The following is a 21,776-nucleotide window of genomic DNA, read 5'->3' as shown; positions in this document are numbered from 1 at the left end:
GCAGAAATTTCTGGAATCTGAGAGGAGCCACGAATTTCCTTCCACCCAGCATTCCCCTAAGTCTCCCGATATAAATGATACCTCACTTGTGTGGGTAGGCCTAGCGCCCGCGACAGGAAACGCCCCAAAGCGCAACGTGGACACATCCAAATTTTTGAAAGAAAACAGAGGTGTTTTTTGCAAAGTTCCTACCTGTAGATTTTGGCCTGTAGCTCAGCCGGCACCTAGGAAAACCTACCAAACCTGTGTATTTCTGAAAACTAGAGACCTAGGGGAATCCAAGATGGGGTGACTTGTGTGGCTCGGACCAGGTTCTGTTACCAAGAATCCTTTGCAAACCTCAAAATTTGGCTAAAAAAACACATGTTCCTCACATTTCTGTGGCAGAAAGTTCTGGAATCTGAGAGGAGCCACAAATTTCCTTCCTCCCAGCGTTCCCCCATGTCTCCCGATAAAAATGATACCTCACTTGTGTGGGTAGGCCTAGCGCCCGTGACAGGAAACGCCCCAACGCGCAACGTGGACACATCCAAATTTTTGAAAGAAAACAGAGGTGTTTTTTACAAAGTGCCTACCTGTAGATTTTGGCCTCTAGCTCAACCCGCACCTAGGAAAATCTACCAAACCTGTGCATTTCTGAAAACTAGAGACCTAGGGGAATCCAAGATGGGGTGACTTGTGTGGCTCGAACCAGGTTCTGTTACCCAGAATCCTTTGCAAACCTCAAAATCTGGCTAAAAAAACACATGTTCCTCACTTTTCTGTGGCAGAAAGTTCTGGAATCTGAGAGGAGCCACGAATTTCCTTCCACCCAGCGTTCCCCTAAGTCTCCCCATATAAATGATATCTCACTTGTGTGGGTAGGCCTAGCGCCCGCAACAGGAGACGCCCCAAAGCGCAACGTGGACACATCAAAATTTTTGAAAGAAAACAGAGGTGAATTTTGCAAAGTTCCTACCTGTAGATTTTGGCCTGTAGCTCAGCCGGCACCTAGGAAAACCTACAAAACCTGTGCATTTCTGAAAACTAGAGACCTAGGGGAATCCAAGATGGGGTGACTTGTGTGGCTCAGACCAGGTTCTGTTACCCAGAATCCTTTGCAAACCTCAAAATTTGGTTAAAAAAACACATGTTCCTCACATTTCTGTGGCAGAAAGTTCTGGAATCTGAGAGGAGCCACAAATTTCCTTCCACCCAGCTTTCCCCCAAGTCTCCCGATATAAATGATACCTCACTTGTGTGGGTAGGCCTAGCGCCCGCGCAGGAAACACCCCAAGGCGCAACGTGGACACATCCAAATTTTTGAAAGAAAACAGAGCTGTTTTTTGCAAAGTGCCTACCTGTAGATTTTGGCCTCTAGCTCAGCCGGCACCTAGGGAAACCTACCAAACCTGTGAATTTCTGAAAACTAGAGACCTAGGGGAATCCAAGATGGGGTGACTTGTGTGGCTCGGACCAGGTTCTGTTACCCAGAATCCTTTGCAAACCTCAAAATTTGGCTAAAAAAACACATGATCCTCACATTTCTGTGGCAGAAAGTTCAGGAATCTGAGAGGAGCCACAAATTTCCTTCCACCCAGCGTTCCCCCAAGTCTCCTGATATAAATGATACCTCACTTGTGTGGGTAGGCCTAGCGCCCGCGACAGGAAACGCCCCAAAGCGCAACGTGGACACATCCAAATTTTTGAAAGAAAACAGAGGTGTTTTTTGAAAAGTTCCTACCTGTAGATTTTGGCCTGTAGCTCAGCCGGCACCTAGGGAAACCTCCCAAACCTGTGCATTTCTGAAAACTAGAGACCTAGGGGAATCCAAGATGGGGTGACTTGTGTGGCTCGGACCAGGTTCTGTTACCAAGAATCCTTTGCAAACCTCAAAATTTGGCTAAAAAAACCCATGTTCCTCACATTTCTGTGGCAGAAAGTTCTGGAATCTGAGAGGAGCCACAAATTTCCTTCCTCCCAGCGTTCCCCCATGTCTCCCGATAAAAATGATACCTCACTTGTGTGGGTAGGCCTAGCGCCCGTGACAGGAAACGCCCCAAAGCGCAACGTGGACACATCCAAATTTTTGAAAGAAAACAGAGGTGTTTTTTACAAAGTGCCTACCTGTAGATTTTGGCCTCTAGCTCAGCCCGCACCTAGGAAAATCTACCAAACCTGTGCATTTCTGAAAACTAGAGACCTAGGGGAATCCAAGATGGGGTGACTTGTGTGGCTCGAACCAGGTTCTGTTACCCAGAATCCTTTGCAAACCTCAAAATCTGGCTAAAAAAACACATGTTCCTCACTTTTCTGTGGCAGAAAGTTCTGGAATCTGAGAGGAGCCACGAATTTCCTTCCACCCAGCGTTCCCCTAAGTCTCCCCATATAAATGATATCTCACTTGTGTGGGTAGGCCTAGCGCCCGCAACAGGAGACGCCCCAAAGCGCAACGTGGACACATCCAAATTTTTGAAAGAAAACAGAGGTGTATTTTGCAAAGTTCCTACCTGTAGATTTTGGCCTGTAGCTCAGCCGGCACCTAGGAAAACCTACAAAACCTGTGCATTTCTGAAAACTAGAGACCTAGGGGAATCCAAGATGGGGTGACTTGTGTGGCTCGGACCAGGTTCTGTTACCCAGAATCCTTTGCAAACCTCAAAATTTGGTTAAAAAAACACATGTTCCTCACATTTCTGTGGCAGAAAGTTCTGGAATCTGAGAGGAGCCACAAATTTCCTTCCACCCAGCTTTCCCCCAAGTCTCCCGATAAAAATGATACCTCACTTGTGTGGGTAGGCCTAGCGCCCGTGACAGGAAACGCCCCAAAGCGCAACGTGGACACATCCAAATTTTTGAAAGAAAACAGAGGTGTTTTTTACAAAGTGCCTACCTGTAGATTTTGGCCTCTAGCTCAGCCGGCACCTAGGAAAACCTACCAAACCTGTGCATTTCTGAAAACTAGAGACCTAGGGGAATCCAATATGGGGTGACTTGTGTGGCTCGGACCAGGTTCTGTTACCCAGAATCCTTTGCAAACCTCAAAATTTGGCTAAAAAAACACATGTTCCTCACATTTCTGTGGCAGAAAGTTCTGGAATCTGAGAGGAGCCACAAATTTCCTTCCACCCAGCGTTCCCCCAAGTCTCCCGATAAAAATGATACCTCACTTGTGTGGGTAGGCCTAGCGCCCGTGACAGGAAACGCCCCAAAGCGCAACGTGGACACATCCAAATTTTTGAAAGAAAACAGAGGTGTTTTTTACAAAGTGCCTACCTGTAGATTTTGGCCTCTAGCTCAGCCGGCACCTAGGAAAACCTACCAAACCTGTGCATTTTTGAAAACTAGAGACCTAGGGGAATCCAAGATGGGGTGACTTGTGTGGCTCGGACCAGGTTCTGTTACCCAGAATCCTTTGCAAACCTAAAAATTTGGCTAAAAAAAGACTTGTTCCTCACATTTCTGTGGCAGAAAGTTCTGGAATCTGAGAGGAGCCACAAATTTCCTTCCACCAAGCGTTCCCCCAAGTCTCCCGATAAAAATGATACCTCACTTGTGTGGGTAGGCCTAGCGCCTGTGACAGGAAACGCCCCCAAAGCGCAACGTGGACACATCCAAATTTTTGAAAGAAAACAGAGGTGTTTTTTACAAAGTGCCTACTTGTAGATTTTGGCCTCTAGCTCAGCCGGCACCTAGGAAAATCTACCAAACCTGTGCATTTCTGAAAACTAGAGACCTAGGGGAATCCAAGATGTGGTGACTTGTGTGGCTCGGACCAGGTTCTGTTACCCAGAATCCTTTGGAAACCTCAACATTTGGTTAAAAAAACACATGTTCCTCACATTTCTGTGGCAGAAAGTTCTGGAATCTGAGAGGAGCCACAAATTTGCTTCCACCCAGCTTTCCCCCAAGTCTCCCGATATAAATGATACCTCACTTGTGTGGGTAGGCCTAGCGCCCGCGACAGGAAACACCCCAAAGCGCAACGTGGACACATCCACATTTTTGAAAGAAAACAGAGCTGTTTTTTGCAAAGTGCCTACCTGTAGATTTTGGCCTCTAGCTCAGCCGGCACCTAGGGAAACCTACCAAACCTGTGAATTTCTGAAAACTAGAGACCTAGGGGAATCCAAGATGGGGTGACTTGTGTGGCTCGGACCAGGTTCTGTTACCCAGAATCCTTTGCAAACCTCAAAATTTGGCTAAAAAAACACATGTTCCTCACATTTCTGTGGCAGAAAGTTCTGAAATCTGAGAGGAGCCACAAATTTCCTTCCGCCCAGCGTTCCCCCAAGTCTCCCGATATAGGTGATACCTCACTTGTGTGGGTAGGCCTAGCGCCCGCGAACCTCAAAATCGGGCTAAAAAAACACATGTTACTCACTTTTCTGTGGCAGAAAGGTCTGGAATCTGAGAGGAGCCACGAATTTCCTTCCACCCAGCGTTCCCCTAAGTCTCCCCATATAAATGATATCTCACTTGTGTGGGTAGGCCTAGCGCTCGCAACAGGAGACGCCCCAAAGCGCAACGTGGACACATCCAAATTTTTGAAAGAAAACAGAGGTGTTTTTTGCAAAGTTCCTACCTGTAGATTTTGGCCTGTAGCTCAGTCGGCACCTAGAGAAACCTACCAAACCTGTGCATTTCTGAAAACTAGAGACCTAGGGGAATCCAAGATGGGTTGACTTGTGTGGCTCGGACCAGGTTCTGTTACCCAGAATCCTTTGCAAACCTCAAAATTTGGTTAAAAAAACACATGTTCCTCACATTTCTGTGGCAGAAAGTTCTGGAATCTGAGAGAAGCCACGAATTTCCTTCCACCCAGCTTTCCCCCAAGTCTCCCGATATAAATGATACCTCACTTGTGTGGGTAGGCCTAGCGCCCGCGACAGGAAACGTCCCAAAGCGCAACGTGGACACATCCAAATTTTTGAAAGAAAACAGAGGTGTTTTTTGCAAAGTTCCTACCTGTAGATTTTGGCCTGTAGCTCAGCCGGCACCTAGGGAAACCTAGCAAACTTGTGAATTTCTGAAAACTAGAGACCTAGGGGAAACCAAGATGGGGTGACTTGTGTGGCTCGGACCAGGTTCTGTTACCCAGAATCCTTTGCAAACCTCAAAATTTGGCTAAAAAAACACATGTTCCTCACATTTCTGTGGCAGAAAGTTCTGGAATCTGAGAGGAGCCACAAATTTTCTTCCACCCAGCGTTCCCCCAAGTCTCCCGATATAGATGATACCTCACTTGTGTGGGTAAGCCTAGCGCCCGCGACAGGAAACGCCCCAAAGCGCAACGTGGACACATCCAAATTTTTGAAAGAAAACAGAGGTGTTTTTTGCAAAGTTCCTACCTGTAGATTTTGGCCTGTAGCTCAACCGGCACCTAGGGAAACCTACCAAACCTGTGCATTTCTGAAAACTAGAGACCTAGGGGAATCCAAGATGGGGTGACTTGTGTGGCTCGGACCAGGTTCTGTTACCCAGAATCCTTTGCAAACCTCAAAATTTGGTTAAAAAAACACATGTTCCTCACATTTCTGTGGCAGAAAGTTCTGGAATCTGAGAGGAGCCACAAATTTTCTTCCACCCAGCGTTCCCCCAAGTCTCCCGATATAGATGATACCTCACTTGTGTGGGTAAGCCTAGCGCCCGCGACAGGAAACGCCCCAAAGCGCAACGTGGACACATCCAAATTTTTGAAAGAAAACAGAGGTGTTTTTTGCAAAGTTCCTACCTGTAGATTTTGGCCTGTAGCTCAGCCGGCACCTAGGGAAACCTACCAAACCTGTGCATTTCTGAAAACTAGAGACCTAGGGGAATCCAAGATGGGGTGACTTGTGTGGCTCGGACCAGGTTCTGTTACCCAGAATCCTTTGCAAACCTCAAAATTTGGTTAAAAAAACACATGTTCCTCACATTTCTGTGGCAGAAAGTTCTGGAATCTGAGAGGAGCCACCAATTTCCTTCCACCCAGCGTTCCCCCAAGTCTCCCGATAAAAATGATACCTCACTTGTGTGGGTAGGCCTAGCGCCCGCGCAGGAAACACCCCAAGGCGCAACGTGGACACATCCAAATTTTTGAAAGAAAACAGAGCTGTTTTTTGCAAAGTGCCTACCTGTAGATTTTGGCCTCTAGCTCAGCCGGCACCTAGGGAAACCTACCAAACCTGTGAATTTCTGAAAACTAGAGACCTAGGGGAATCCAAGATGGGGTGACTTGAGTTTCTCGGACCAGGTTCTGTTACCCAGAATCCTTTGCAAACCTCAAAATTTGGCTAAAAAAACACATGTTCCTCACATTTCTGTGGCAGAAAGTTCAGGAATCTGAGAGGAGCCACAAATTTCCTTCCACCCAGCGTTCCCCCAAGTCTCCCGATATAAATGATACCTCACTTGTGTGGGTAGGCCTAGCGCCCGCGACAGGAAACGCCCCAAAGCGCAACGTGGACACATCCAAATTTTTGAAAGAAAACAGAGGTGTTTTTTGAAAAGTTCCTACCTGTAGATTTTGGCCTGTAGCTCAGCCGGCAACTAGGGAAACCTACCAAACCTGTGCATTTCTGAAAACTAGAGACCTAGGGGAATCCAAGATGGGGTGACTTGTGTGGCTCAGACCAGGTTCTGTTACCCAGAATCCTTTGCAAACCTCAAAATTTGGCTAAAAAAACACATGTTCCTCACATTTCTGTGGCAGAAAGTTCTGGAATCTGAGAGGAGCCACAAATTTGCTTCCACCCAGCTTTCCCCCAAGTCTCCCGATATAAATGATACCTCACTTGTGTGGGTAGGCCTAGCGCCCGCGACAGGAAACACCCCAAAGCGCAACGTGGACACATCCACATTTTTGAAAGAAAACAGAGCTGTTTTTTGCAAAGTGCCTACCTGTAGATTTTGGCCTCTAGCTCAGCCGGCACCTAGGGAAACCTACCAAACCTGTGAATTTCTGAAAACTAGAGACCTAGGGGAATCCAAGATGGGGTGACTTGTGTGGCTCGGACCAGGTTCTGTTACCCAGAATCCTTTGCAAACCTCAAAATTTGGCTAAAAAAACACATGTTCCTCACATTTCTGTGGCAGAAAGTTCTGAAATCTGAGAGGAGCCACAAATTTCCTTCCGCCCAGCGTTCCCCCAAGTCTCCCGATATAGGTGATACCTCACTTGTGTGGGTAGGCCTAGCGCCCGCGAACCTCAAAATCGGGCTAAAAAAACACATGTTACTCACTTTTCTGTGGCAGAAAGGTCTGGAATCTGAGAGGAGCCACGAATTTCCTTCCACCCAGCGTTCCCCTAAGTCTCCCCATATAAATGATATCTCACTTGTGTGGGTAGGCCTAGCGCTCGCAACAGGAGACGCCCCAAAGCGCAACGTGGACACATCCAAATTTTTGAAAGAAAACAGAGGTGTTTTTTGCAAAGTTCCTACCTGTAGATTTTGGCCTGTAGCTCAGTCGGCACCTAGAGAAACCTACCAAACCTGTGCATTTCTGAAAACTAGAGACCTAGGGGAATCCAAGATGGGTTGACTTGTGTGGCTCGGACCAGGTTCTGTTACCCAGAATCCTTTGCAAACCTCAAAATTTGGTTAAAAAAACACATGTTCCTCACATTTCTGTGGCAGAAAGTTCTGGAATCTGAGAGAAGCCACGAATTTCCTTCCACCCAGCTTTCCCCCAAGTCTCCCGATATAAATGATACCTCACTTGTGTGGGTAGGCCTAGCGCCCGCGACAGGAAACACCCCAAAGCGCAACGTGGACACATCCACATTTTTGAAAGTAAACAGAGCTGTTTTTTGCAAAGTGCCTACCTGTAGATTTTGGCCTCTAGCTCAGCCGGCACCTAGGGAAACCTAGCAAACTTGTGAATTTCTGAAAACTAGAGACCTAGGGGAAACCAAGATGGGGTGACTTGTGTGGCTCGGACCAGGTTCTGTTACCCAGAATCCTTTGCAAACCTCAAAATTTGGCTAAAAAAACACATGTTCCTCACATTTCTGTGGCAGAAAGTTCTGGAATCTGAGAGGAGCCACAAATTTTCTTCCACCCAGCGTTCCCCCAAGTCTCCCGATATAGATGATACCTCACTTGTGTGGGTAAGCCTAGCGCCCGCGACAGGAAACGCCCCAAAGCGCAACGTGGACACATCCAAATTTTTGAAAGAAAACAGAGGTGTTTTTTGCAAAGTTCCTACCTGTAGATTTTGGCCTGTAGCTCAACCGGCACCTAGGGAAACCTACCAAACCTGTGCATTTCTGAAAACTAGAGACCTAGGGGAATCCAAGATGGGGTGACTTGTGTGGCTCGGACCAGGTTCTGTTACCCAGAATCCTTTGCAAACCTCAAAATTTGGTTAAAAAAACACATGTTCCTCACATTTCTGTGGCAGAAAGTTCTGGAATCTGAGAGGAGCCACAAATTTTCTTCCACCCAGCGTTCCCCCAAGTCTCCCGATATAGATGATACCTCACTTGTGTGGGTAAGCCTAGCGCCCGCGACAGGAAACGCCCCAAAGCGCAACGTGGACACATCCAAATTTTTGAAAGAAAACAGAGGTGTTTTTTGCAAAGTTCCTACCTGTAGATTTTGGCCTGTAGCTCAGCCGGCACCTAGGGAAACCTACCAAACCTGTGCATTTCTGAAAACTAGAGACCTAGGGGAATCCAAGATGGGGTGACTTGTGTGGCTCGGACCAGGTTCTGTTACCCAGAATCCTTTGCAAACCTCAAAATTTGGTTAAAAAAACACATGTTCCTCACATTTCTGTGGCAGAAAGTTCTGGAATCTGAGAGGAGCCACCAATTTCCTTCCACCCAGCGTTCCCCCAAGTCTCCCGATAAAAATGATACCTCACTTGTGTGGGTAGGCCTAGCGCCCGCGCAGGAAACACCCCAAGGCGCAACGTGGACACATCCAAATTTTTGAAAGAAAACAGAGCTGTTTTTTGCAAAGTGCCTACCTGTAGATTTTGGCCTCTAGCTCAGCCGGCACCTAGGGAAACCTACCAAACCTGTGAATTTCTGAAAACTAGAGACCTAGGGGAATCCAAGATGGGGTGACTTGAGTTTCTCGGACCAGGTTCTGTTACCCAGAATCCTTTGCAAACCTCAAAATTTGGCTAAAAAAACACATGTTCCTCACATTTCTGTGGCAGAAAGTTCAGGAATCTGAGAGGAGCCACAAATTTCCTTCCACCCAGCGTTCCCCCAAGTCTCCCGATATAAATGATACCTCACTTGTGTGGGTAGGCCTAGCGCCCGCGACAGGAAACGCCCCAAAGCGCAACGTGGACACATCCAAATTTTTGAAAGAAAACAGAGGTGTTTTTTGAAAAGTTCCTACCTGTAGATTTTGGCCTGTAGCTCAGCCGGCAACTAGGGAAACCTACCAAACCTGTGCATTTCTGAAAACTAGAGACCTAGGGGAATCCAAGATGGGGTGACTTGTGTGGCTCAGACCAGGTTCTGTTACCCAGAATCCTTTGCAAACCTCAAAATTTGGCTAAAAAAACACATGTTCCTCACATTCCTGTGGCAGAAAGTTCTGGAATCTGAGAGGAGCCACAAATTTCCTTCCACCCAGCGTTCCCCCAAGTCTCCCGATATAGACCTCACTTGTGTGGGTAGGCCTAGCGCCCGCGACAGGAAACGTCCCAAAGCGCAACGTGGACACATCCAAATTTTTGAAAGAAAACAGAGGTGTTTTTTGCAAAGTTCCTACCTGTAGATCCTTTGCAAACAACAAAATCTGGCTAAAAAAACACATGTTCCTCACTTTTCTGTGGCAGAAAGTTCTGGAATCTGAGAGGAGCCACAAATTTCCTTCCACCCAGCATTCCCCTAAGTCTCCCCATATAAATGATACCTCACTTGGGTGGGTAGGCCTAGCGCCCGCAACAGGAGACGCCCCAAAGCGCAACGTGGACACATCCACATTTTTGAAAGGAAACAGAGGTGTTTTTTACAAAGTGCCTACCTGTAGATTTTGGCCTCTAGCTCAGCCTGCACCTAGGAAAATCTACCAAACCTATGCATTTCTGAAAACTAGAGACCTAGGGGAATCCAAGATGGGGTGACTTGTGTGGCTCGAACCAGGTTCTGTTACCCAGAATCCTTTGCAAACAACAAAATCTGGCTAAAAAAACACATGTTCCTAACTTTTCTGTGGCAGAAAGTTCTGGAATCTGAGAGGAGCCACGAATTTCCTTCCACCCAGCGTTCCCCCAAGTATCCCGATAAAAATGATACCTCACTTGTGTGGGTAGGCCTAGCGCCCGTGACAGGAAACGCCCCAAAGCGCAACGTGGACACATCCAAATTTTTGAAAGAAAACAGAGTTGTTTTTTGCTAAGTGCCTACCTGTAGATTTTGGCCTCTAGCTCAGCCGGCACCTAGGGAAACCTACCAAACCTGTGCATTTCTGAAAACTAGAGACCTAGGGGAATCCAAGATGGGGTGACTTGTGTGGCTCGGACCTGGTTCTGTTACCCAGAATCCTTTGCAAACCTCAAAATTTGGTTAAAAAAACACATGTTCCTCACATTTCTGTGGCAGAAAGTTCTGGAATCTGAGAGGAGCCACAAATTTCCTTCCACCCAGCTTTCCCCCAAGTCTCCCGATAAAAATGATACCTCACTTGTGTGGGTAGGCCTAGCGCCCGCGCAGGAAACACCCCAAGGCGCAACGTGGACACATCCAAATTTTTGAAAGAAAACAGAGCTGTTTTTTGCAAAGTGCCTACCTGTAGATTTTGGCCTCTAGCTCAGCCGGCACCTAGGGAAACCTACCAAACCTGTGAATTTCTGAAAACTAGAGACCTAGGGGAATCCAAGATGGGGTGACTTGAGTTTCTCGGACCAGGTTCTGTTACCCAGAATCCTTTGCAAACCTCAAAATTTGGCTAAAAAAACACATGTTCCTCACATTTCTGTGGCAGAAAGTTCAGGAATCTGAGAGGAGCCACAAATTTCCTTCCACCCAGCGTTCCCCCAAGTCTCCCGATATAAATGATACCTCACTTGTGTGGGTAGGCCTAGCGCCCGCGACAGGAAACGCCCCAAAGCGCAACGTGGACACATCCAAATTTTTGAAAGAAAACAGAGGTGTTTTTTGAAAAGTTCCTACCTGTAGATTTTGGCCTGTAGCTCAGCCGGCAACTAGGGAAACCTACCAAACCTGTGCATTTCTGAAAACTAGAGACCTAGGGGAATCCAAGATGGGGTGACTTGTGTGGCTCAGACCAGGTTCTGTTACCCAGAATCCTTTGCAAACCTCAAAATTTGGCTAAAAAAACACATGTTCCTCACATTCCTGTGGCAGAAAGTTCTGGAATCTGAGAGGAGCCACAAATTTCCTTCCACCCAGCGTTCCCCCAAGTCTCCCGATATAGACCTCACTTGTGTGGGTAGGCCTAGCGCCCGCGACAGGAAACGTCCCAAAGCGCAACGTGGACACATCCAAATTTTTGAAAGAAAACAGAGGTGTTTTTTGCAAAGTTCCTACCTGTAGATTTTGGCCTGTAGCTCAGCCGGCACCTAGGGAAACCTCCCAAACCTGTGCATTTCTGAAAACTAGAGACCTAGGGGAATCCAAGATGGGGTGACTTGTGTGGCTTGGACCAGGTTCTGTTACCCAGAATCCTTTGCAAGCCTCAAAATTTGGCTAAAAAAACACATGTTCCTCACATTTCTGTGGCAGAAAGTTCTGGAATCTGAGAGGAGCCACAAATTTCCTTCCACCCAGCGTTCCCCCAAGTCTCCCGATAAAAATGATACCTCACTTGTGTGGGTAGGCCTAGCGCCCGTGACAGGAAACGCCCCAAAGCGCAACGTGGACACATCCAAATTTTTGAAAGAAAACAGAGGTGTTTTTTACAAAGTGCCTACCTGTAGATTTTGGCCTCTAGCTCAGCCGGCACCTAGGAAAATCTACCAAACCTGTGCATTTCTGAAAACTAGAGACCTAGGGGAATCCAAGATGGGGTGACTTGTGTGGCTCGAACCAGGTTCTGTTACCCAGAATCCTTTGCAAACAACAAAATCTGGCTAAAAAAACACATGTTCCTCACTTTTCTGTGGCAGAAAGTTCTGGAATCTGAGAGGAGCCACAAATTTCCTTCCACCCAGCATTCCCCTAAGTCTCCCCATATAAATGATACCTCACTTGGGTGGGTAGGCCTAGCGCCCGCAACAGGAGACGCCCCAAAGCGCAACGTGGACACATCCACATTTTTGAAAGGAAACAGAGGTGTTTTTTACAAAGTGCCTACCTGTAGATTTTGGCCTCTAGCTCAGCCTGCACCTAGGAAAATCTACCAAACCTATGCATTTCTGAAAACTAGAGACCTAGGGGAATCCAAGATGGGGTGACTTGTGTGGCTCGAACCAGGTTCTGTTACCCAGAATCCTTTGCAAACAACAAAATCTGGCTAAAAAAACACATGTTCCTAACTTTTCTGTGGCAGAAAGTTCTGGAATCTGAGAGGAGCCACGAATTTCCTTCCACCCAGCGTTCCCCCAAGTATCCCGATAAAAATGATACCTCACTTGTGTGGGTAGGCCTAGCGCCCGTGACAGGAAACGCCCCAAAGCGCAACGTGGACACATCCAAATTTTTGAAAGAAAACAGAGTTGTTTTTTGCTAAGTGCCTACCTGTAGATTTTGGCCTCTAGCTCAGCCGGCACCTAGGGAAACCTACCAAACCTGTGCATTTCTGAAAACTAGAGACCTAGGGGAATCCAAGATGGGGTGACTTGTGTGGCTCGGACCTGGTTCTGTTACCCAGAATCCTTTGCAAACCTCAAAATTTGGTTAAAAAAACACATGTTCCTCACATTTCTGTGGCAGAAAGTTCTGGAATCTGAGAGGAGCCACAAATTTCCTTCCACCCAGCTTTCCCCCAAGTCTCCCGATATAAATGATACCTCACTTGTGTGGGTAGGCCTAGCGCCCGTGACAGGAAACGCCCCAAAGCGCAACGTGAACACATCCAAATTCTTGAAAGAAAACAGAGGTGTTTTTTACAAAGTGCCTACCTGTAGATTTTGGCCTCTAGCTCAGCCGGCACCTAGGAAAATCTACCAAACCTGTGCATTTCTGAAAACTAGAGACCTAGGGGAATCCAAGATGGGGTGACTTGTGTGGCTCGAACCAGGTTCTGTTACCCAGAATCCTTTGCAAACCTCAAAATTTGGTTAAAAAAACACATGTTCCTCACATTTCTGTGGCAGAAAGTTCTGGAATCTGAGAGAAGCCACGAATTTCCTTCCACCCAGCTTTCCCCCAAGTCTCCCGATATAAATGATACCTCACTTGTGTGGGTAGGCCTAGCGCCCGCGACAGGAAACACCCCAAAGCGCAACGTGGACACATCCACATTTTTGAAAGTAAACAGAGCTGTTTTTTGCAAAGTGCCTACCTGTAGATTTTGGCCTCTAGCTCAGCCGGCACCTAGGGAAACCTAGCAAACTTGTGAATTTCTGAAAACTAGAGACCTAGGGGAAACCAAGATGGGGTGACTTGTGTGGCTCGGACCAGGTTCTGTTACCCAGAATCCTTTGCAAACCTCAAAATTTGGCTAAAAAAACACATGTTCCTCACATTTCTGTGGCAGAAAGTTCTGGAATCTGAGAGGAGCCACAAATTTTCTTCCACCCAGCGTTCCCCCAAGTCTCCCGATATAGATGATACCTCACTTGTGTGGGTAAGCCTAGCGCCCGCGACAGGAAACGCCCCAAAGCGCAACGTGGACACATCCAAATTTTTGAAAGAAAACAGAGGTGTTTTTTGCAAAGTTCCTACCTGTAGATTTTGGCCTGTAGCTCAGCCGGCACCTAGGGAAACCTACCAAACCTGTGCATTTCTGAAAACTAGAGACCTAGGGGAATCCAAGATGGGGTGACTTGTGTGGCTCGGACCAGGTTCTGTTACCCAGAATCCTTTGCAAACCTCAAAATTTGGTTAAAAAAACACATGTTCCTCACATTTCTGTGGCAGAAAGTTCTGGAATCTGAGAGGAGCCACCAATTTCCTTCCACCCAGCGTTCCCCCAAGTCTCCTGATAAAAATGATACCTCACTTGTGTGGGTAGGCCTAGCGCCCGTGACAGGAAACGCCCCAAAGCGCAACGTGGTCACATCCAAATTTTTGAAAGAAAACAGAGGTGTTTTTTGCAAAGTGCCTACCTGTAGATTTTGGCCTCTAGCTCAGCCGGCACGAAGGAAAATCTACCAAATCTGTGCATTTCTGAAAACTAGAGACCTAGGGGAATCCAAGATGGGGTGACTTGTGTGGCTCGATCCAGGTTCTGTTACCCAGAATCCTTTGCAAACCTCAAAATCTGGCTAAAAAACACATGTTCCTCACTTTTCTGTGGCAGAAAGTTCTGGAATCTGAGAGAAGCCACGAATTTCCTTCCACCCAGCTTTCCCCCAAGTCTCCCGATATAAATGATACCTCACTTGTGTGGGTAGGCCTAGCGCCCGCGACAGGAAACACCCCAAAGCGCAACGTGGACACATCCACATTTTTGAAAGTAAACAGAGCTGTTTTTTGCAAAGTGCCTACCTGTAGATTTTGGCCTCTAGCTCAGCCGGCACCTAGGGAAACCTAGCAAACTTGTGAATTTCTGAAAACTAGAGACCTAGGGGAAACCAAGATGGGGTGACTTGTGTGGCTCGGACCAGGTTCTGTTACCCAGAATCCTTTGCAAACCTCAAAATTTGGCTAAAAAAACACATGTTCCTCACATTTCTGTGGCAGAAAGTTCTGGAATCTGAGAGGAGCCACAAATTTTCTTCCACCCAGCGTTCCCCCAAGTCTCCCGATATAGATGATACCTCACTTGTGTGGGTAAGCCTAGCGCCCGCGACAGGAAACGCCCCAAAGCGCAACGTGGACACATCCAAATTTTTGAAAGAAAACAGAGGTGTTTCTTGCAAAGTTCCTACCTGTAGATTTTGGCCTGTAGCTCAGCCGGCACCTAGGGAAACCTACCAAACCTGTGCATTTCTGAAAACTAGAGACCTAGGGGAATCCAAGATGGGGTGACTTGTGTGGCTCGGACCAGGTTCTGTTACCCAGAATCCTTTGCAAACCTCAAAATTTGGTTAAAAAAACACATGTTCCTCACATTTCTGTGGCAGAAAGTTCAGGAATCTGAGAGGAGCCACCAATTTCCTTCCACCCAGCGTTCCCCCAAGTCTCCCGATAAAAATGATACCTCACTTGTGTGGGTAGGCCTAGCGCCCGTGACAGGAAACGCCCCAAAGCGCAACGTGGTCACATCCAAATTTTTGAAAGAAAACAGAGGTGTTTTTTGCAAAGTGCCTACCTGTAGATTTTGGCCTCTAGCTCAGCCGGCACGAAGGAAAATCTACCAAATCTGTGCATTTCTGAAAACTAGAGACCTAGGGGAATCCAAGATGGGGTGACTTGTGTGGCTCGATCCAGGTTCTGTTACCCAGAATCCTTTGCAAACCTCAAAATCTGGCTAAAAAACACATGTTCCTCACTTTTCTGTGGCAGAAAGTTCTGGAATCTGAGAGGAGCCACGAATTTCCTTCCACCCAGCGTTCCCCTAAGTCTCCCCATATAAATGATACCTCACTTGTGTGGGTAGGCCTAGCGCCCGCAACAGGAGACGCCCCAAAGCGCAACGTGGACACATCCAAATTTTTTAAAGAAAACAGAGGTGTTTTTTGCAAAGTGCCGACCTGTAGATTTTGGCCTCTAGCTCAGCCGGCACCTAGGGAAACCTACCAAACCTGTGCATTTCTGAAAACTAGAGACCTAGGGGAATCCAAGATGGGATGACTTGTGTGGCTCGGACCAGGTTCTGTTACCCAGAATCCTTTGCAAACCTCAAAATTTGGCTAAAAAAACACATGTTCCTCACATTTCTGTGGCAGAAAGTTCTGGAATCTGAGAGGAGCCACAAATTTCCTTCCACCCAGCGTTCCCCCAAGTCTCCAGATAAAAATGATACCTCACTTGTGTGGGTAGGCCTAGCGCCCGCGACAGGAAACGCCCCAAAGCGAACGTGGACACATCCAAATTTTTGAAAGAAAACTGAGGTGTTTTTTGCAAAGTGCCTACCTGTAGATTTTGGCCTCTAGCTCAGCCGGCACCTAGGGAAACCTACCAAACCTGTGCATTTCTGAAAACTAGAGACCTAGGGGAATCCAAGATGGGGTGACTTGTGTGGCTCGGACCAGGTTCTGTTACCCAGAATCCTTTGCAAACCTCAAAATTTGGCTAAAAAAACACATGTTCCTCACATTTCTGTGGCAGAAAGTTCTGGAATCTGAGAGGAGCCCCAAATTTCCTTCCACCCAGCGTTCCCCCAAGTCTCCCGATAAAAATTATACCTCACTTGTGTGGGTAGGCCTAGCGCCCGCGAAAGGAAACGCCCCAAAGCGTAACGTGGACACATCCAAATTTTTGAAAGAAAACTGAGGTGTTTTTTGCAAAGTGCCTACCTGTAGATTTTGGCCTTTAGCTCAGCCGGCACCTAGGGAAACCTACCAAACCTGTGCATTTCTGAAAACTAGAGACCTAGGGGAATCCGAGATGGGGTGACTTGTGTTGCTCGGACCAGGTTCTGTTACCCAGAATCCTTTGGGAACCTCAAAATCTGGCTAAAAAAACACATGTTCCTCACATTTCTGTGGCAGAAAGTTCTGGAATCTGAGAGGAGCCACAAATTTCCTTCCACCCAGCGTTCCCCCAAGTCTCCCGATATAAATGATACCTCACTTGTGTGGGTAGGTCTAGTGCCCGCAACAGGAAACGCCCCAAAGCGCAATGTGGACACATCCAAATTTTTTAAAGAAAACGGAGGCGTTTTTTGCAAAGTGCCTACCTGTAGATTTTGGCCTCTATCTCAGCCGGCACCTAGGGAAACCTACCAAACCTGTGCATTTCTGAAAGCTAGAGAGCTAGGGGAATCCAAGATGGGGTGACTTGTGTGGCTCGGACCAGGTTTTGTTTCCCAGAATCATTTGCAAACCTCAAAATTTGGCTAAAAAAACACATGTTCCTCACATTTCTGTGGCAGAAAGTTCTGGAATCTGAGAGGAGCCACAAATTTCCTTCCACCCAGCGTTCCCCCATTTCTCCCGATAAAAATGATACCTCACTTGTGTGGGTAGGCCTAGCACCCGTGACAGGAAACGCCCCAAAGCGCAACGTGGACACATCCAAATTTTTGAAAGAAAACAGAGGTGTTTTTTACAAAGTGCCTACCTGTAGATTTTGGCCTCTAGCTCAGCCCGCACCTAGGAAAATCTACCAAACCTGTGCATTTCTGAAAACTAGAGACCTAGGGGAATCCAAGATGGGGTGACTTGTGTGGCTCGAACCAGGTTCTGTTACCCAGAATCCTTTGCAAACCTCAAAATCTGGCTAAAAAAACACATGTTCCTCACTTTTCTGTGGCAGAAAGTTCTGGAATCTGAGAGGAGCCACGAATTTCCTTCCACCCAGCGTTCCCCTAAGTCTCCCCATATAAATGATATCTCACTTGTGTGGGTAGGCCTAGCGCCCGCAACAGGAGACGCCCCAAAGCGCAACGTGGACACATCCAAATTTTTGAAAGAAAACAGAGGTGTATTTTGCAAAGTTCCTACCTGTAGATTTTGGCCTGTAGCTCAGCCGGCACCTAGGAAAACCTACCAAACCTGTGCATTTCTGAAAACTAGAGACCTAGGGGAATCCAAGATGGGGTGACTTGTGTGGCTCGGACCAGGTTCTGTTACCCAGAATCCTTTGCAAACCTCAAAATTTGGTTAAAAAAACACATGTTCCTCACATTTCTGTGGCAGAAAGTTCTGGAATCTGAGAGGAGCCACAAATTTCCTTCCACCCAGCTTTCCCCCAAGTCTCCCGATATAAATGATACCTCACTTGTGTGGGTAGGCCTAGCGCCCGCGCAGGAAACACCCCAAGGCGCAACGTGGACACATCCAAATTTTTGAAAGAAAACAGAGCTGTTTTTTGCAAAGTGCCTACCTGTTGATTTTGGCCTCTAGCTCAGCCGGCACCAAGGGAAACCTACCAAACCTGTGAATTTCTGAAAACTAGAGACCTAGGGGAATCCAAGATGGGGTGACTTGTGTGGCTCGGACCAGGTTCTGTTACCCAGAATCCTTTGCAAACCTCAAAATTTGGCTAAAAAAACACATGTTCCTCACATTTCTGTGGCAGAAAGTTCTGGAATCTGAGAGGACCCACAAATTTCCTTCCACCCAGCGTTCCCCCAAGTCTCCCGATATAGATGATACCTCACTTGTGTGGGTAGGCCTAGCGCCCGCGACAGGAAACACCCCAAAGCGCAACGTGGACACATCCTAATTTTTTAAAGAAAACAGAGGTGTTTTTTGCAAAGTTCCTACCTGTAGATTTTGGCCTGTAGCTCAGCCGTCACCTAGGGAAACCTACCAAACCTGTGCATTTCTGAAAACTAGAGACCTAGGGGAATCCAAGATGGGGTGACGTGTGGCTCGGACCAGGTTCTGTTACCCGGAATCCTTTGCAAACCTCAAAATCTGGCTAAAAATGTTCCTCACTTTTCTGTGGCAGAAAGTTCTGGAATCTGAGAGGAGCCACAAATTTCCTTCCACCCAGCGTTCCCCTAAGTCTCCCCATATAAATGATACCTCACTTGTGTGGGTAGGCCTAGCGCCCGCAACAGGAGACGCCCCAAAGCGCAACGTGGACACATCCAAATTTTTTAAAGAAAACAGAGGTGTTTTTTGCAAAGTGCCTACCTGTAGATTTTGGCCTCTAGCTCAGCCGGCACCTAGGGAAACCTACCAAACCTGTGCATTTCTGAAAACTAGAGACCTAGGGGAATCCAAGATGGGATGACTTGTGTGGCTCGGACCAGGTTCTGTTACCCAGAATCCTTTGCAAACATCAAAATTTGGCTAAAAAAACACATGTTCCTCACATTTCTGTGGCAGAAAGTTCTGGAATCTGAGAGGAGCCACAAATTTCCTTCCACCCAGCGTTCCCCCAAGTCTCCAGATAAAAATGATACCTCACTTGTGTGGGTAGGCCTAGCGCCCGCGACAGGAAACGCCCCAAAGCGAACGTGGACACATCCAAATTTTTGAAAGAAAACTGAGGTGTTTTTTGCAAAGTGCCTACCTGTAGATTTTGGCCTCTAGCTCAGCCGGCACCTAGGGAAACCTACCAAACCTGTGCATTTCTGAAAACTAGAGACCTAGGGGAATCCCAGATGGGGTGACTTGTGTGGCTCGGACCAGGTTCTGTTACCCAGAATCCTTTGCAAACCTCAAAATTTGGCTAAAAAAAACACATGTTCCTCACATTTCTGTGGCAGAAAGTTCTGGAATCTGAGAGGAGCCCCAAATTTCCTTCCACCCAGCGTTCCCCCAAGTCTCCCGATAAAAATTATACCTCACTTGTGTGGGTAGGCCTAGCGCCCGCGAAAGGAAACGCCCCAAAGCGTAACGTGGACACATCCGAATTTTTTAAAGAAAACAGAGGTGTTTTTTGCAAAGTGCCTACCTGTAGATTTTGGCCTCTAGCTCAGCCGGCACCTAGGGAAACCTACCAAACCTGTGCATTTCTGAAAACTAGAGACCTAGGGGAATCCGAGATGGGGTGACTTGTGTTGCTCGGACCAGGTTCTGTTACCCAGAATCCTTTGGGAACCTCAAAATCTGGCTAAAAAAACACATGTTCCTCACATTTCTGTGGCAGAAAGTTCTGGAATCTGAGAGGAGCCACAAATTTCCTTCCACCCAGCGTTCCCCCAAGTCTCCCGATATAAATGATACCTCACTTGTGTGGGTAGGTCTAGTGCCCGCAACAGGAAACGCCCCAAAGCGCAATGTGGACACATCCAAATTTTTGAAAGAAAACGGAGGCGTTTTTTGCAAAGTGCCTACCTGTAGATTTTGGCCTCTATCTCAGCCGGCACCTAGGGAAACCTACCAAACCTGTGCATTTCTGAAAGCTAGAGAGCTAGGGGAATCCAAGATGGGGTGACTTGTGTGGCTCGGACCAGGTTTTGTTTCCCAGAATCATTTGCAAACCTCAAAATTTGGCTAAAAAAACACATGTTCCTCACATTTCTGTGGCAGAAAGTTCAGGAATCTGAGAGGAGCCACAAATTTCCTTCCACCCAGCGTTCCCCCATTTCTCCCGATAAAAATGATACCTCACTTGTGTGGGTAGGCCTAGCACCCGTGACAGGAAACGCCCCAAAGCGCAACGTGGACACATCCAAATTTTTGAAAGAAAACAGAGGTGTTTTTTACAAAGTGCCTACCTGTAGATTTTGGCCTCTAGCTCAGCCCGCACCTAGGAAAATCTACCAAACCTGTGCATTTCTGAAAACTAGAGACCTAGGGGAATCCAAGATGGGGTGACTTGTGTGGCTCGAACCAGGTTCTGTTACCCAGAATCCTTTGCAAACCTCAAAATCTGGCTAAAAAAAACACATGTTCCTCACTTTTCTGTGGCAGAAAGTTCTGGAATCTGAGAGGAGCCACGAATTTCCTTCCACCCAGCGTTCCCCTAAGTCTCCCCATATAAATGATATCTCACTTGTGTGGGTAGGCCTAGCGCCCGCAACAGGAGACGCCCCAAAGCGCAACGTGGACACATCCAAATTTTTGAAAGAAAACAGAGGTGTATTTTGCAAAGTTCCTACCTGTAGATTTTGGCCTGTAGCTCAGCCGGCACCTAGGAAAACCTACCAAACCTGTGCATTTCTGAAAACTAGAGACCTAGGGGAATCCAAGATGGGGTGACTTGTGTGGCTCGGACCAGGTTCTGTTACCCAGAATCCTTTGCAAACCTCAAAATTTGGTTAAAAAAACACATGTTCCTCACATTTCTGTGGCAGAAAGTTCTGGAATCTGAGAGGAGCCACAAATTTCCTTCCACCCAGCTTTCCCCCAAGTCTCCCGATATAAATGATACCTCACTTGTGTGGGTAGGCCTAGCGCCCGCGCAGGAAACACCCCAAGGCGCAACGTGGACACATCCAAATTTTTGAAAGAAAACAGAGCTGTTTTTTGCAAAGTGCCTACCTGTTGATTTTGGCCTCTAGCTCAGCCGGCACCAAGGGAAACCTACCAAACCTGTGAATTTCTGAAAACTAGAGACCTAGGGGAATCCAAGATGGGGTGACTTGTGTGGCTCGGACCAGGTTCTGTTACCCAGAATCCTTTGCAAACCTCAAAATTTGGCTAAAAAAACACATGTTCCTCACATTTCTGTGGCAGAAAGTTCTGGAATCTGAGAGGACCCACAAATTTCCTTCCACCCAGCGTTCCCCCAAGTCTCCCGATATAGATGATACCTCACTTGTGTGGGTAGGCCTAGCGCCCGCGACAGGAAACGCCCCAAAGCGCAACGTGGACACATCCTAATTTTTTAAAGAAAACAGAGGTGTTTTTTGCAAAGTTCCTACCTGTAGATTTTGGCCTGTAGCTCAGCCGTCACCTAGGGAAACCTACCAAACCTGTGCATTTCTGAAAACTAGAGACCTAGGGGAATCCAAGATGGGGTGACGTGTGGCTCGGACCAGGTTCTGTTACCCGGAATCCTTTGCAAACCTCAAAATCTGGCTAAAAATGTTCCTCACTTTTCTGTGGCAGAAAGTTCTGGAATCTGAGAGGAGCCACAAATTTCCTTCCACCCAGCGTTCCCCTAAGTCTCCCCATATAAATGATACCTCACTTGTGTGGGTAGGCCTAGCGCCCGCAACAGGAGACGCCCCAAAGCGCAACGTGGACACATCCAAATTTTTTAAAGAAAACAGAGG

This window comes from Pleurodeles waltl, chromosome 7 (assembly GCF_031143425.1).
Source record: "Pleurodeles waltl isolate 20211129_DDA chromosome 7, aPleWal1.hap1.20221129, whole genome shotgun sequence".
NCBI classification, from domain to species: domain Eukaryota; kingdom Metazoa; phylum Chordata; class Amphibia; order Caudata; family Salamandridae; genus Pleurodeles; species Pleurodeles waltl.
Note: the sequence above shows the minus strand (reverse complement) of the source record.